Raw genomic sequence first — 18,885 nt, 5'->3', positions numbered from 1 at the left:
AGGAAGCATCAGCAGAGATCAATAGGCTTTCCTCCAGGCTGGAGGAAGACTTCGCCATGTTTGTTGATATACCTCCAGGAGTGAGGTGGAGTGACTTGGTTTTGTAGCCCCAGAGCGCTACAGATGGGTAGGATCCTTGAGGAGTCCACCTCTTGGATCAGTACCTGGCTACGGGGGCCCATAATATTCAATAGTAGGATGGATCAGTGACAGGAGATGCAGTTAGAGGTCGAGTGACAGTAGCAGACTAGTAGTAGTCAAATGTTGGGGAGCATAGTGTAAAGTTGGCACAATGCAAATTCAGCGGCAGTGCAAAGTCTTTAGTAGACAGAATAGTAGCTAGTAGAAGTCAAGACTCGAGAGACAGATGCATTATACTGATCACAGTTGATTCAGTATTTAGGATGTTTCTGAGTTGTAGTTGTTGCAGTTGCAACAATAATAGATGAGAGGGAGTTGCAGTGCAGATGCAGTGTTGGCAGCAGTATGGCAGTGTCAGCAGCAGCACAGACGTAACGTACATCAGAGTTACGCAATGGTTGGTGGGCAATATGGCTTGACATCAACAACGTAATAGGAGATGATGCAGAGGCAGGGTGTTGCTACAGGATGTGCAATAGAGTACTAGAACACATTCCTCGCTAAGAGGGAGTGTTAGTTTTTGTAGCATCGAATGTGTTCTAGCCTTGAAATTTTGTGGAGAGCCTACAATACATGAGATCTCCAAAACCCAAAATTCGTTTCTGGAAATTCCACCTAGAAATGACTTAATTAGATTATTAAATAGTTTTTATATATTTCTTAAGTCTAAACTTATGGAATATGGTTAATTAATCAAAATTATTTAAGTCAAGGCATGAATGATCTAGAAACTCACACCGATCGACTTCAAGTTAATCCTAGCCATAAATTAAGATTTAATCTTGGTTGTTGGAGTCCAAATAGAGGATTATAAGAAGAAGTTGATGGGCACTTGGAGAAGACACTTCAGAAGTTCAATTTCATGAGCAAATCGATTTCCAGAGTAGCAGCAAAAAGTTTCCGAAGATAGAGCTAGTGAGATCGAAGCACTAAGAGAGGGGCAGAGACAGTGGAGTCGGAGGAAGGATTCCAAATCCGGTGAGTGCATTTGTAGAGAGGCAAGTGAGCCATAGCGAGGCTGATGCAGAGCTGTGCAGTAGCCTCTAGAGGCAATATCGAATTTGTTGGAGAAAGTTGAGTTTCAATGCCAAAAGCTGGACAAAGGTTCCGGAGGCCAGTAGAGACATTTTCCCATATAGTAGCAGACTAGATGGCTTGAAAAGAAGTTGGTTCGAACTGAGTGTAGAAGTGACTGCGCTAGGGTGATGCAGTCGCTGTGCAGAGCCAGTTTAGACAGCTCAATTTGAGCTGAGGTCAGAGCCCGAATTTTGAATGAGGAAATTTTCTCACTAGATTTTTCTTGCTAGTTTTTCTCTGTAGGATTGTGAGTTTCGGCATTCAATTGTACTCAGATTATTTCACTACTGCTTAATATTAAAACCCTCAGCTTTTGCACCAGTTTTCCCAAGTTGGGTTGTTCCAGGGACTTTTTTCCAGAAACAACTATGTTATTTTATGTGTGTGTGCTAGCATTTCTTCTAACGTTTATTCTTCCGCAGTTTTATTTGTGTATGTTGCAGTGTGAGTTATTCAGTATTTGTTGTAGGAAACAATAAATAAATTGTTAAATTTAATTAACAATTACGAGAATAATTTGTAGTTACTGTAATAGGATTTTGAGTTTCGGAATTTTCACACCATACACTGTCCTCTATGGGTTGTTGTATTGTGCTTTAGTATCGGGAGGAGAGAAAAAATAGTTTGTTGTCCAGGAAAGACAAAAATAGAGCACGCCATACTACTATAGTTGTACCCTCTTTTATGCAGGCCATACAATTTTGTTTGAGGTGATTTCACTGACCATATAGCTTCTGGTTCAAGAAGGTTGCAAAGGCCATCTTGTAAGCTTCAATCAAAGGAATGAAAAGACGATTAGAAGGAGAAATCCCAGTGGATATATATTTTTGCTTATGTTGTTCATTTTTCAGCTATTGTGTAACTGATGCAATGTTCAGAAATTTTATTTTTTGTTAAATAAATTTTATTTTTTAATTATTTAAAGAGAGAACATTAAGACAACAGTCACCTAGGGTTAGAAAAATTTACATTCCAGAACTATCAATTGTACTTAAATGTTGCAAGTTGTTGACAAAAGTCTTCACAAAACTTTGTAAAATGGTTCATGGTTCTACTCTATTCTAAATAGACCGAGAAGCAAATGGACTCGTTTAGAAAGATTGGAATGGTTGTATGGAAAGCTCCTTGGAGACTACAAAAATAAAATGAACTAAACTTATATTGATGTCCATTGATGACCAAAATTGGTCAAAAGGACTGTAAAGTACAACATATCAAAAAGTAAAAAAGGACAGTATAAAAGTCGTCTCACAAATGCACAGTAGAAGACCTTAAGCAAAGAGAACAATAAAGAAAGCCCTATATATCAGATAAAGCCAGCTATAGATACATTGCCTCTAACTTGCATGAGGTCGTAACTTGCATGAGAGGAAGATTAGTCACTATACTCATCAGAACCAAGAATGGGCAATATCTAACCCAAGAGCACATCTGATAATTTCCTCTGGAGAGTGGCTTGTATTGATGGGCTCTTGTGGAGTGATACTCGACAGCTTCCAGATGTTGCCATAAAGGTGTTAACAAAAGACTCTATTACAAGATCGTATGGTTGGTGCTTAACAACAATCGAATGGTCAAAGATCGCCCAACCGCTCAGTCTTAATAGGTTGTTGTTGTAATAACTATCACAAAGCAGAGACTATTCAACATGCCTTTTTGGAATATAAAGCTGCCAAAATATTCTAGGACTAGGTTTCCACTAATGTTCCATTCTTTGTGCCACTGCATTTCATTGGAAAGGAATCAATTTTGAGGAGAAATGGATGGTCAGACTGTTGTAGTATTAACACTCCAATAAAATTTATGTTAGGAGTCATTGAATTTGTGTCACCTTATATGTTCGCTACAAGTGACCAATGTAATTTTATATGATGTAGTTTGCGGTTAAGAGTTGGTTAAACTGAAAATCTTATGGTTAAGAGTTAGTTGGTTAAACTGCCATAACCCTTGGGGTTAGTATAAATAGGTAATATAAGACATAACACATGGTAGGTGATATGAACACATTGCAGCATCAACATTAATATGTGTTTTTACTTGATTTGTTTTTTCTAGGTGTTTGAACTTTACACCCAACAAAATCAACATGGTATCAGAGCCATACTGACCTATGAAGATTAGAGTCAAAATATTTTAGAGAATGTAATTGTCCTATAGTTGACAATGCCAATAGTAGCAAAAAGGATTTGAGGGCCCAAAAAGAGGCGAGTTCTAAAGTTTCTAAATAATTTAGGAATTGTAGATGCAAAAGTTTAAATAAAAAACATCAAATTATTTTTTTCAAAGTAAAACTTCACAAAAGAAGCATGAGAAACCCCAAAAAAGGCATTCAAACCATCAGGAGATGGTCATCCACAACAGATTCATTGCCTGGAAGAAAAGGTAGCAACTGACAAGAAAAGGTAAAGAAAACATACAAATAACTGCCTCACATGAATTGATGTCCTAAAGTTTGTTATGAACATGTTGCAACAATGTGCGAACTCATTTGAGCAATAGATGCCCTACTCTCATTGGAGAACTCAAGGATTGCAAGAGAATCAACATGTTTTAGTGCACAATAGATTGACTATCGATGCCCAACAATGGTTAGTGTCTATGTTATCGCAAGTTTCCATCATATTGAGGTGCATACACAATACTACAGAGGTACATAACATAAGCGACCTTGCCCCAAATATACAGGGGTACATAAAAATTCACCAATCAACTTTGGGAGAAAAAGGAAGAAGTGTTTTGTTGCTTTGTTGATTTCAGAAAAGCATTTGACTCGGTTCCTAGGGATAAACTTTGGCGAATGGAGGAACTTGGGGTTCCTAAACATTTGATAGCAATTTTGCATGGGCTGTATGAAGAGGTGAAAGTCAAAATTAGAACTTCAGCAGACATTTCTGAAAGTTTTAGAAGCAATATCGGGGTCAAGCAAGGTTGCCCACTATCTCCTACCCTTTTTGGTTTATATATCGACAAGCTTGAAGAGTGGTTAAATTTGCAAGGGCGTGATGGTATCTATTTGTGCAAGTTTGTTATAAGGCTTCTTTTGTATGCAGATGACCTTATTATGATTGCTAAATTGGCTCTTGGTTTGCAAGAGCACTTACTATCCCTTGAGCATTTTTGTAGAAGTGTGGGGATGCAATTCAATATCAGCAAAACAAAAGTAGTGGTCTTCTCTAAGAAAAGAAAACATAACCAGCATAAGTTCTACTTTGAAGGCAACATTCTGGAGGAAGTTGCGGATTACAAATACCTCGGAATTGGCTTCAACAAAAATCTAAGTTGGAATGGTTGTAGAAATAAAAGAACTTTGGGGGCTTGGAAAACATTTTATGCTTTTCAAAATAGTTGTAGAGAGGCAGCGTTATGGGACTAGAAGATCACTCAAACTCTTTTTGGGCTTCTAGTGATTCCGGTGATTATCTATGGTTGTGAACTGTGGGATAGCAGTACCTCCAACATGCAGTGGAAACAAATTGAGAAAATTCAGAAGCGTTTGATTACAAACAAATTTAAGATTAAAAGTGTAGTTCCTTATGATATCTTGTTAAGTGAAATAGGGACTACTCCTATTGAAGCAATTACTATGGTGCGAGTCATAAGGTATTTAAAAAAAATTGAGCAAATGGAAGAGGGTAGATGGCCTAAGGTTGTCTTTAATGATAGATTGTGCAAGAGCAAAAAAACTTGGATGCAGCAAAATAGCAAATGGTTTAGTAAATGGGGTATTTGCTTGAACGCGTGTCCCATAAACAACAAAGAGATAAAAGCTTTTGTTATGGAAAATTTCCACAAATGCACTTGGGATAAAGAGCTAGGAAGAAAGAAAAGTTACTATATTGAAGTGTTTAATCCCACTCATAATCATCAACCAAAAGCATACATAGAGGCTAATACCTCTTGGAGAGCCAAAATTCTTCTTGCTCAGTTAAGGACTAATTCTCATCAACTCCATTGTGAAACAGGGCGCTAGAAAAGGCCAAAGAAAGTGTGGGATTGGGTGAATAAGTGTAATTGATGTAAATAAATAATGGAAAATATGAAGAGTCACCGAGAGATGAAATGAACAGTCTCTTCCTCATGTATATAATAAAGACCAACCTAAATGAATAGAACGAATTTATTTGAGGAGTTACTGCCTGGTCTGACATGGTATCGGAGCCAGGTTCCAAAATTATCTTTTGTGTAACTCATGGTGTCAGTTTCCTGCCTATTTTGCAGAAATCACACCTCTGCCATGCTCCCGAGGCCTGGACCCACATTCTTGAACCATTGTCATATGCGTTTTTATGTTCTGGTGTCAGAAGTGGGATATGAATGCACACCTTTCGGACCAGAACCTTAATCTGGCGCAGCGGAAGCGTGGTAGTTCCGTTCCGTTGTAGTGGTATCGACCTCGACCTCCTGGCTGGAAACATAGTGGTATTCTTGGTGCTCAATAGTTCCACATTTTTGAATTGTGCATCATTGGATATTCTTGTCATACTAGTCAGGTTGTAACATTCTTTGCAGCTCGCCATTGCCTGTGTAAAGAACCTGGTATACATTGTGGTTTTACATTGTTTTGAATCCGCATACCTCCACTTCGCCAATTCCATCCTGCACATTGTATCCAACACGTAAACCATTTTCTGAATCAATTTCATACCGCTCGATAGTCATATGAATGTGCACTATGCTCTTTTGTACATGCTACTCACGCCTTCCCCAAGATTTTGTGGTTTGTGGATTTTGTTGTTGTAAGCCTACTCCAGTTTCCGTTGTCTCTCCAGGAAGAGATTCCCATTCTCTTGTTTCCGCTCTCGTGAGCTCCGCTTCTTGGAGAGTTAAAGCTCCTGCAGAGAGATTCTGATGAATCTTTTGTTTTTAGTGAGCACGGCCAAACATTGCCAGGTCTACGTTGGAAGACCATAATGTGATGGATGGTATTGGCCAGAAGGATTCGTGGTGAAAGGGCCTAAGCTTCCGTTCTCTGAAATATGTGCGCCATTTAAGATCACCATTTTTTGATATATAATTGCCTCCTACGTACTTATTAGACTGCTACTTTGAATATGTACTGATTTGTTATGTGAGTTATGCAACTCTGGTTTCTGGTTGCAGTACATTCTAAATGAACCAGCATATTCTGTATTTCCTTGGTGATGAAACTTCATATGGTGGATTTAAGATTGTTGGTTTTAGAACATTGTTGTTTTAATTATCCCTCATTATTTTTTTCAGAGTTAAACAGAGTTTGGCACCAGAAGTACAATTTTTTTTACAGTATATTGCCATAAGTATTTTTTTACAGCACACAGATTTTATAATTCATTCAATCATATCTATTGTGGGAATAGTTCTCATTGGCAAGGAGAACTATCCTGAGTGGTCCCAGATGATAAAACACACCCTCATTTTCAATGAGTTGTGGAAAGGAGTGTGTGTTGGAGACGGAGACAAAGAGCCAGAACAACCTACCTCAGACAAAGAGTTTGCCATTTGGGAAAATAAGAACAACAAAGCCTATGCATTAATTGCAGCATCTGTATGTGAAGAGGTGAGTCGCCATATTTCGCCATTTTCAACTACTTTTGAAGCCTTACAAAAGCTGAAATAACTCTATGACTCACACTCTGCACTTGAAGTTGTTCAACTCATGATTAAACTCTTCACTCTTGAATTATAAAATAATGATCCTCTTGTTCTTACATCCGAAGTAAAATCTATAATGCATGATATCAAAGCCACTAAGGTTGAATTGGATATTCCTCTTATTTCTTTTCTCAAGGCACTTTATCCTACTTACTCCAATTATATTGAGTCATTGCAAGCAAATGGAAATCTCAAAGATATTACCTTTGACTCTCTTGTGAAAAAAATTGCTAAAAGAGAGAAAGCTTTTGGAAAGAAGACAACCCCTGAATCTTCTGAAGAGGCTGTGTGCCTTGCTCATAAAAAAAAAGAATCTTGCCCAAGATTCTTCCAGAGGAAGAGGTGGTCGAATAGGAAGAGGAAGATATTTCAGAGGCGGGGTGCAGACACTCTCAAGGAGAAAAGTCAAATTTGCACTGCATACGCTACAAAAGAAATGGATCACATGATACCTCTACATGTAGGTTACCTTGGGACAAAATTGAGCAGCAAAGAAACCAACAGAAAGGTCAAACTAATGACACAGACAAAGGTAAAGCACTTGAATCCGCTCATTATGTTGTGGCACAATGTAATATCAGAGTAAATGAAGATTTATTTAATGCTTCACTTGCCTCTTGGAAAAATGATTGGTTGCTTGATTCAGGAGCAACTTGCCACATGACTCATAGAAAATATTTTTTTGAATAATTTACTGACAATGTTGATGGAGCAATATATTTTGCAGACCAATCAAAAATCAAGCCATCTGGGCTTGGCACAATCAGGCTTAAATTGCCTGGTCTTCCAGACTTCCTTCTACATCATGTTCTATATCTCCCACAGCTGAAGAGAAACGTGTTGTCCTTGGTCCACATCCGCCAGCAAGATCACTCCATTCATATGTTTGATGTCAAGCCTTAGGTGAGAAAAGCATCTGACCACTCACTTTTCATGAGAGGGATAGAAGAAGAAAGGATTCTCAAGTTGCAGGGTACCTCTGCTCGTGCACAACATTCCTCATACAATTCTCATTATGAAGAAGGTACACTTCCATCAAGTTTATTATGGCATGCTAGATTTGGACATTTGAACTATGACAGCCTCCACTTGTTGAAGAAAAATGGTGTTATTAGTTTGCTTACAATTCCTAGGAAACTTAAGCAATGTGATGCTTGCATTCTAGGAAAGCATAGCAAACAGTATTTTCATGATTCACATTCAAGAGCACATAGAAAACTTGAACTCATTCATTTAGATTTATGTGGTCCAATGCCTGTTCCTTTTGCAAATGGAAACAAATATATGATGACATTTATTGATGACTACACCAGAATGTGTTGGGTTTATTTATTGAAGAACAAATCTGATGCTTTTCAAACATTCAAGAACTTTCATACATGGATTGAAAATGATGCACAATCTCATATTGGCTCTATGCGCACAGATAATGGAAAAGAATATACTTCAAATGAATTTGAAAACTATCTTCACCAACATGGGATCAAACATCAAACAACTGTGCCTTATTATCCCTAACAGAACGGTGTAGCTGAAAAAAATGAATAAGACAATCTTAAATATGGTGTGCTCCATGACGTTTTTCAAAAATGTAAAATTGATGTTTTGGGCTGATGCAATTCTATGTGTTGTATATATAAACAATAGATGTCCATCTAATGCTATCAAAAAAAAGACTCCCTATGAAATGTGGTATGGGCACATTCCTTCGGTAAAGCATCTTAGGGTCTTTGGTTCCACCTGTTATGCCTTGATACCAAAGATACATAGAAACAAACTTGGTGCAAGAAGTTGTAAGTGTATCTTCCTGGGGTATTCAAACACCTCCAAAGAATACTGTCTCTATGATGAAGTCAATAAAAAGTTCGTTGTATCTAGAGATGTAATCTTTCTTGAATCATCCAAAACTGACAATGTTGTTGAGCGGCAACTTGATCGCTTGGATAGATTCGCAAATGAAAAATCATTTCAATAATTTGATAATCAGATTCCACATCTTAAAGGGGGGATTCCCATATTAGATCAACCTGTGGAATCTTCTTCTGAAGAACTCTCTCCTCCGCATGAAACTCCAACAACGGATGATACTTTAAGTGATGTGATTGATAGAATTGGGAGACTCAATCTTGATTCAATCCCAACTCAATCAACGGAGTAGCCTGGACCATCTAAGAAAGGTGTCCCAAAGTGGCTGACAAAGACACTTGAAAGTGTTCATCCTGATGAGGTTGGAAAGACAAGAACTAGAAATTCAAACTGGAAAAATGGAGGTGATGTAGATGACTCTGATTCACCTGTTGATATGGATGTTTCTTATGATTTTGAATTGGATTTGTCCACAGATTTCGAACCAATTTCCTTCAAAGAAGTTGCTTCTCATGATGAATGGAAAGAAGCGATGCAAAAGGAGTATAATGCCTTGATAAAGAATGGCACTTGGAAGCTGGTTGATCCTCCATTAGGAATCAAACCAATTGGCTGCAAGTGGGTCTACAAGAACAAGTATAAAGTAGATGTCTCACTTGACAAGCACAAAGCCAGGCTTGTGGCAAAGGGTTTTGCACAAAAGGAAGGGGTCAATTATGAGGAGACTTTTTCCCCCACAGCAAAATGGGCTACCATCTGCACACTCTTTGCCTTAGCAGCTCAGAACGATTGGAAGGTCCATCAAATGGATGTAAAAACTGCTTTCTTGAATGGAGATCTAAAAGAGAATGTTTTTATGTCCCAGCCTAAAGGATTTGCTGTGAAAGGACATGAACATAAAGTATGCAAACTTGTGAAATCCTTGTATGGCCTCAAACAAGCACCGCAAGGCTGGTATGAAAAACTAACTGAGCATCTTCTGAAACTCAATTTCAAACATTATGATCTTGATGATGCAACTTTATTTGTCAAGAAAGTTGGAAAAACAATTGTATATCTTGTGGTATATGTAGATTGTCTTTTGATGACAGGGAACAATGAAAGCTACATTGCATCCATAAAGAAGGAATTGAGGAAAGGTTTTGAAATGACTGATTTGGGCTATGTTCATTACTATATTGGTATTGAAGTAACTCAACATCCGAAGTCCATATTTCTTTCTCAAAAGAAGTACATTGGAGATCTGTTGAACAGGTTTGGCATGACAGAATGCAATCCTCTTACTACTTCAATGGAACAAAACTTAGAGCTCACTTCCATTGAAGGAAAATAATTTGAGGATGCAACAAAGTATAGACAGTTTGTAGGAAGTCTCAACTACCTAACTACTACCAGACCAGACATTTCGTTTGCAGTTGGAACCCTCTCCAGGTTTATGAAAAAGCCTTGTGAGGGACATTGGTTTGCTGCAGAAAGAGTTCTAAGGTACTTGAAGGGAACTCAAGACTTTAGAATCAAGTATACACAGGTGGACGACTTCAGCTTGATTGGATACTCTGATTCAGGCTTCGATGGAGACAAAGAAACTGGGGTATCTACTTCAGGTTATGCTATGAGTCTTGGATCAGGAGCTGTCTCGTGGAGATCATGCAAACAATCAATTCCAGTAGATTCCACAACAGAAGCAGAATATGTGGCAGTAGTTGAGGCAACAAAAGAAATTGTGTGGCTCAGGAAAATTCTTGAAGATTTGCAAGTAAAACAAGTACAATCGACTCCACTCATGATTTACAATACCTCAGCAATGGCCAAGAACCCAAAGTTCCATGATCAAACAAAGCACATCAATACTAAATATCATCTAATTCGACATCATGTTGAGGCCAAAACAATCCATCTCCGCCATTGTTCCACTAATGAGAAAATTGCAGACATCTTCACCAAAGCGCTTGGAAGAGAAAAGCTTGAAATATTTAGAACGATGCTTGGACTCACCAACATCCCTTCAGATTAAGGGCGGGGGGGGTGGACTGTTGACACCTAATCATCAGGATTGGGTGAATAAGTGTAACTGATGTAAATAAATAATGGAAAATATGAAGAGTCACCAGGAGATGAAATGAACAGTCTCTCCCTCATGTATATAATAAAGACCAACCTAAATGAATAAAACGAATTGATTTGAGGAGTTACTGCCTGGTGTGACAGGTATGCATTTTTTGTTCTTCTGGAAAAGTGGAAACATAAAAACATTTCATTTTAGAATGTGAAGACTTCAAAGACAACAGGGAAAGTTATGCAGATATGCTGGAAGCTAGCTCTTGGGATAATATATTGAGCAAGGGGTTTGTCGAGAAGCTGGGAGCATTTATTGTGATGCTTCACAGAAAAAGGGTTGAATACATCAAGCAAATGAAGAAGCAATATGTCCCATAGGCTATCTTTAGCCTCGTGGACGTTAAAATAATTTCTTTCTTTCTTTCTTTCTTTCACAGTCAATCGTTACCTTTGTTTCATTGGAGTTTGCATTTTTTTTTAAAGTTAATTACTGGGAAATGGTCCTTACTTGATGTCATATAAACTGATTATAATCTAAAACATATCTCCACAAAAGCAGACACAAGCATATTTCTAAAGTCAGGCTTCCACTATTTCTACACTCACTTGGATATGGGGGGTCGTCAATCTTTGGCGGCTCTCTTGTTTTGTATGGAAAGTGACTCCTCCATTTGGTGGCATATGAAACAACGGTTTTTGGCAGCAAATCATAAGTTAGCCCTTCATGAGTACGAATTATAAGCAACAAGATATTCCATTAGATACTAGCTTTCAGTGATGGCTTGATTCGATCACTTGGCAGCTAGGGTAAAAGTCTTCTCGTTCAAATGGCGACTTCACTCTATAGTTGATATCGCTAGCATCTCGTACGCATTATGTGGCACTGATTTGAGTCTCGTACGCATTCTGTGGCACTGATTCGAGTCTTGTGAGGCGTTTTTCATCTTCATTGGAGCTAGCATGTCGTGGAGGGAAAAGGTTCTTATTGCTCAATTAAGGACCAACTCACATCAACTTTGGTGTGAAACAGGATGGTGGAAAAGGCCTAAAGAAGCTTGGGAAGAGCGGGAGTGTACATTTTGCACGTCTCGGGCTGTGGAATTGGAAAAACATTTCATTTTGGAATGTGATGCATTCAAAGACATCAGAGAAAGTTATGAGAACATGTTAGCATCAATTTCTTGGCATTGTCTTTTTAGCGAGGGGATTGTTGGAAGGTTGGGCCAACTCATCATCAATTTGAATCGGAAAAAGATTGAATTGCAAAAAGCTAAAAACAGGGCACTAATGGTGTCATAGACTATTTTTAGTCTCATGGACCTTAAAATATCATTTCATTTCATTTCCCTACAACTCGATTATTTTTTAACTTCCCCATGTAGTTTCTCCATAGAGCTTACATTTCAAAAGTTCAATTTTGTTGAGATAACGAGTTAAAGTTTTAAATATATGTTAAAAAATTATAAATAAATTAGCAATTGCCCTTAAAGGTGTAAAAATACACAGAAGGAATAAAATCTTTGAGTTAGAAAAATTCTATAAGATTCCCATAAATAATAAAATTCTCGATTTTGTAAACTCTCAAATACAAGGATTGTCACAGTTTTCAATCAATATAATAACTTTTTGTTCTAAAACACAAAAGTAAATTTTTTTAGTTTTTTAATAATTTAAAGTTTTAAATTTTTAATGTTGGTAAATATTGAAACTAGAATGTAAAAACAATTCTTAATAATTTAAAGTTGATATTAACTTGTGATCCATTTTAATAATTTAAAGTCGGTATCAACTTGTGGTCCAGCCTAAGAAATTAAAGTTGGTATTAACTTGTGGCCCAGAAACTCAACATTTCTTAGTTAAAACATAATAATTACACGCTATCTATCTATATAAAAACAAAACGTGAGATACATCATTGACTATTAAAGGGTAATGTGTCATTCTTTTGGTGGAAGAGTAGTTTGACCCTTGTAATAATGCTAGCTAGTTTGACTCGTGCAAGGTGTAAGACTTACTGCGAGGTTACATATTAATCACGCTTCTGAATACTTGTTCGTAATTACAGTATTAGAGTGATCCAATGACTCAGTTAGACGTGCGAAAGACATAGGAAGAGTGGTTTATCTGGAATTACAAAACTAATAGAAGTCCCGGTGAACCTTTCCATCTTGGCCAGAAGAGTAGCAGGGCTATTCCTCCTCTCATTATTGAACTGGAACAAACTATCTCTAGGAAAACTGTCTCTCCCCAATGTTGGTTACTAAGGTTCGAGTGGTGGATAAATCCACCTGATGAGCAACAATGTGATATGTCAATCACACTGAGAGCACAAGAAGGCTAGTGTGTATAGTGATGAGCCATATGTGGACTTTGTTTACTTCCTCTTTGCCCACTTGAGAGCACAAGAGAGCCAGTGTGTACAGTCATGAGCCACATGTGGACTTTGTTTACTTCCCAAGATTTCATTACCATGTCCGAACTGCTACAACATCAAGATACAGTAACCCTTACATTAATTTTGGGTGAAACATAAAGCAGTCCTTGTTTGGAAACATGTTAGTTAAGAGGTAGAATTATAAATTTATACGAAATTGTTATTGATCATTGGACGACTTTACAAACGTGAGTAGAAATGGCTATAATTATTTATTTTTGTAAGCAATATTGAATGTTTTGTGATAGAATTATAAATTTATACAAATTGTTATTGATAATTGGATGGCTTTACAAACGTGAGTAGAGATGGCCATAAATATTTATTTTGGTAAGCAATATTGAATATTTTGTGAGGATGAATATGCATTGCTTGATTATTGGTGTTAATAATTTGATGATGCATATTTTTTTGGTAATTTTTCTCAGTTTTGGAATCTTAAGGTATTTGTTTTTGTTATTTTTTTTTAAATGTAATAGGAATTATTGAAATAATGATTTTTGAGTTATATAGATGACAAATCCAAATGCCCCCAAAAAAGTTAGAAACCTGAATTTATTTATACATTAAAAACACAATAAAAGATAACAAGTAATCCAAAATTTTACTATCGTCAAAAACAAAACCAAAATATAAAGGAGAACAAAACCAAAACAATAATGAAAGATAACCATCTAATCCAAAATTTTACCATATAATTCCAAAACAAAACCAAACTATAAAAAAGACTAGGCTCGCTTGTCAATTAAAACACTCCTTTTTTAAGATCAAAATAGAAAAAGAATATGGGTTCTCAAAAAAACATGGTGGACATGGTAACAACACTTAAAACAAATAAAAAACACCTACTTCAATGAAACCGATTCCAACCTCTAACTAAGAGAGGAAAGAAATAGATTGTGGACCATCACAGATAACGGGAGCGGGAGCAACTAAACATTATCACGGTTAGCTAGAGGGAGTGGGATATCCTACCTACTACCATCTAATTCCAAAACAAAACCAAAATATAAAACAATAAAACAAGATGCATATTTAGCACCTACAACATTTCAAAGCTACTTAGCAAGTGGATAATGTTCACATGATGAAAGTTCATTTTTTATTTTATCTAACGATTATACATTATTAATGTGAAATTGGGTAGTATATAGTTTGAAAGATTTGAATTTGGTTTTGGTATATCAATTTTTAGAATTTTTAAGTACCTATACCTCAATGTTTACTTCAATTTAGTGTTGCAGTCCTGAACAGCTTGCAGAATGCCAACAAAAGGTAAGGTAGGCAATGTTGGTTTTTTATACTTTGGAAATGAAATTATTGTGTTCAGGAAAATTATAGATTGGGGTCCATCAGAGGGGAGATCTTGGGCCAACCACTTACAAAACTATTCAGTAACGCTCCACCCATGTTCTTGCAACAAAGTTGGGAATCCACACGCGCATGAAAACAACTTTTGTGAAACCATTTTGTTTCCCTTGACAACATGAATAAGTGGAACTCGACAACATGAATAGGTGGAAGTGGTGGAATAAGAGACTTGGATGGATCTTCGTATCTCTGTCTAAATGAGATTGACAAAGACACATATGCATGGCCATTTGGCACGTGGGAAGATATGTTACAACATCTTCGTCCTCTTGTTGTCTTGATCATTGGAAAGAGTATCTCATTGATGATTTGATGCGGTAGCCATCTCTAACTCAACTGAAGTAACATGTGTGCAAATGGAATTTGAGATACTGAGACACTTCCTACTATTGAGACATTGAGAAACTGCCTAGTTAAATGAATTTCCTACTATTGAGACATTAAGACACTCAGATCTTTACAAGAGTTATAGACAGTGAAATGTGTGAAGGTGAAAAACATACCAGGATTGGCACACTGGATGAGGGGGTTGGAGCTTGCGGAAAAGCTTCGGAAGCTCTGAGTTAAATGAATGCTCTGAGTTAGAAGAGTTGTCGAGTATCAAAACATTGATACCTTTGGAAGGGTTGCAGGCAGGTAAGCGTATGTGTGAAGCTTAAGAGCATCAAGGGTTTTGAACTTGCCAGAAAGCTTCAGAAGCTAAGTGTTAATGGTTGGGTGCTTTGCATTAGAAGAACTTACTAGGATGGAAACATACATTGGTATCTTTGGAAGAGATGTGTGCAAACAAATGTGTGAAGCGAAAGACCATCAAGGATTTGGAGGCTGCCATAAAACTTCAGAATTTAAGTATTATGGATTCTGCAGAACTCAGCTTCCGTCTCGTATTTGGGGTCAAATTTTGGCGTGAACATTTTCGGATTCTGCAAAATTCTAATGGTCTTGAGATCAACTCTCGGCATGAACATTTCCCATGTCGTTAACAAGTATGCACGAAACTCAGATGTAGGCGCAAAACTCAGCTGGTCTCGAGGTCAACTTTCAACATGAGCATTTCCCATGCCGTCAGTAAGTATGCACAAAACTCAGCTGGTCTCGAGGTCGCCTCTCGGCATGAACATTTCCCATGTCTTCAGCAAGTATGCGAAGTGACTTCCGCTCAACCCGATCTCTTTACACGTGTCATATTTTAAGTGGACAGGAGGACAAAAATGGAGCACATGGATTGGCTCGGTGAACAGTGTTTACCCAACCAACTCCATATAGGGAACACCTTCGGTGTAATTAAAGTGGGCTAATGTTTATATGGGGTTATTTCGAGTGGTTGGGAGGAATGATTTAAATTATTCTCAACTCGCTTTCAATTAGCTTGCACCCAGTTTCAATTAGCTAAAATTTTAGGAGCTATGCAAATGGGCTAATTTTTTGTCATTTTCTTAAAAAAGTATTCGTCAATTTGGTTAAAAATTCACCTATTTTTTAACCACATATATGATTAAATAGATGATATTCCCAGAAAATTTACTTACATGTTTTTTGTTGAATATCCGCCTACATTCTATACATACCAATTTTCAAACCAGAGTAGTCACCCATAATACTATATATATGAAAAAGATTTAAATCCTTAAAAAATACCCTAGCTTTAATTTCCCTAAGTGATATAATGAACTTTGATGTAATAGACAAAATATGTATATTCCTCGTATGGAATATATAAATTTAAATTTATATATTTTTATCATGGTCATCACAAGTTGACAGATGATATTGATAAGGATATTGTCGCTAATGCATAGTAATTGAAGTGGGTTGTGGAGGTTAGTACATGAGGTTACGAGTGATGGAAGGATGATGATTCAAGCATTCATGACATTGTGAGGCCATAAGGGAGTCAGGTCATTGGTGACATAGGTAATGATGCCTTCTGGCATAAAGGAGTTTTTGGTGAGGACATGGTGCAAGATGGTCTGCTACAAGGAGCAAATAGAGCTTGGATTTCTCTCCTTGGTTTACAGGGATGGGACTCCATTTGGGTCGATTCCTTTAACTATGAGTAAGGTTTATTTCTTTGTTTCCTTTGTGGCTTTCAGTTATAATTTGAGTTTGGTATATGTCTACATTGGTTTGGGCTTCGTGTTGGGTTCTCTAACATCATGTTGTTTAGTGTTTGGGGTGCTCTATGTAGTCAAAGAAATTTCTATTTTTCACCTATATTTTGTCCCAAGGCTTTGGTATTCAACATCTGGACCTTTGTGGATAGTCTAAGGATTTTCTCTTTTTATCTAGCACTCTGTCTGAGGGCTCCTAGGTTTACTTCTCCTCTTTCATTCAACCAAGAGTAGATTCCGAAGGTGTTCAATATTTGTGGGTTTTGGTTTGTTCATGTATCTAAATTTGTGTGGGTACGGGGTGCAGAGGTCATGCTTATTGAATACATATGCTTTTGTTGCTTGACTATGGCAAACTCACGAACCAGAGACTACCATAAATCCAATGTTAGAAGGCTAAGGAGGAGGGAGAAATCCGAGTCTCATCCTTCCAAGAATGCCAGATTTTATCCTCGTCTCAAAATGGCATTAAACATTATTATGCCAAACATCTCTTCTACTCCTAGACACTTCTAAATATCAAGCAAGAGATCGAGGGACTAAAAGGCATGTTGTGGCAAAAATGAGAGTGAGTTTCCAAACAACAAATTAAGAATTTCAAGGTCGGGTCTCTATTTTTTATTTTTCCAAATGTAGTGACACAAAAATGTCAATTTCAGAGAATTATACTAGTTAATCAAGGCAATCATAGCCCATAAAGTGGAAGAGAAGGGAGACCAACAACCAAAAAATTTGGCCCAACTAAGGTTGTTGGAAGCCAAATTTGAAGCCATTTGCAAAGTTGTATTTGGGATTAGCTTCAAAGTTTTAGAATGGGAGACAGGGATAGAAAATGATCTAGTGAAGGCACATGGAACCACGAGCTCACAAGGGACTCGCTCTAGTCCCATTATCATTGAATATGAAGCAAGGCAAAAGGTTATCAAGACACTGAAGGACCTAGCCAACCAAAGCCATTGGGTTCTACTCCATTTTGATCATGTTCTAGTTTAATATTTACTTTTTTAATATGTTGCGTATGAGGTCCTATATCTCAATAGATTTTTCAACTATATTTGGACCTATATAAGTTATTTGTAATGTCCCATATTATTAAATAATAATTAAAAAAAATTAAAGTAAATGATCATAATCGACATAAATTCATCTTAACTTTGGATCTATAAAGCACTTTGAGGGATCAAATATGTTGAGGTGCAAACTTCTTTTAGAGTGGAAAACTTGAAAAAAAGTTTTCACCTTGAGAGATTTGATCCATCTTGGCACTTATATACGGTTATGATGGGTCTATATTCTTTTATTTATATATATTTTCCATGTGTCAAATCCGTGTTGACACAAAAGAATTACATGTCTCCTTCATTTTGAGAAACACACCAATAAAAAGTTTTGACCATAAGATTTTTTTTTTATTTCCAATTACTTTGTATAAGATATACATACTCGACATTGAAATATCCTACTCAATATTGTCGCCCCCCATACAACACATATATATTTAAATTTCTTTTTTTGCTATTAACATATATATTTTTAAACGTTATATGTCAACTCTATATTAAGCATTCATAGGAATTACACATTACCATCATACACTGAATAAAAAAAGTGAAAAAAATGAAAGAAATTACCAATTAATTTATCTCTCTATAAACATCGAAATATTTTTTTATGAAATGTTGTTTTATTCTTAATATATATTTATTAAATACTACAATTCAGTTCTACGTTGAGCGTGAAATGAATTATATAGCTTCTTCATAATATATTGCAATATCAATATTATTTTAGATGCCACGTGTCAACTCTGTATTGAGTAGTGAAAGAATTTACATCTACCTCATCCTAAAAAGTAGAAATTGTTTTAGACAAAATTATAATTTGTTTACTTCTGATTACTTTATCTCTCTATATAAAGTTGATGGAAAATTAAGGTGGATTTTTTTTGTTCCATTGACTTTACAAAATCTTTTGGCACCATTCCTATGACAAATCTATTGAAGAGGCTAGAAGAGATAATGGTTCCTCTCGAGTTGAGGGTTGTGGTGACTAGGCTACATAAAATTTTATTGCCAAATTTAGGACCACTAAGGGTTGGTCAAAAGAAATTAAATGCAATATTAGATTCAACCAAGGTGAATACTATCCCCTACTCTATTCGACATATACATTTGTAAGTTAGAAGAATGTTTGGAA

Source organism: Pinus tabuliformis, chromosome X, assembly GCF_031772625.1.
Source record: "Pinus tabuliformis cultivar Carrire ecotype Pingquan chromosome X, CPIR1, whole genome shotgun sequence".
Lineage (NCBI taxonomy): Eukaryota > Viridiplantae > Streptophyta > Pinopsida > Pinales > Pinaceae > Pinus > Pinus tabuliformis.
This window is presented reverse-complemented; position numbering follows the sequence as displayed.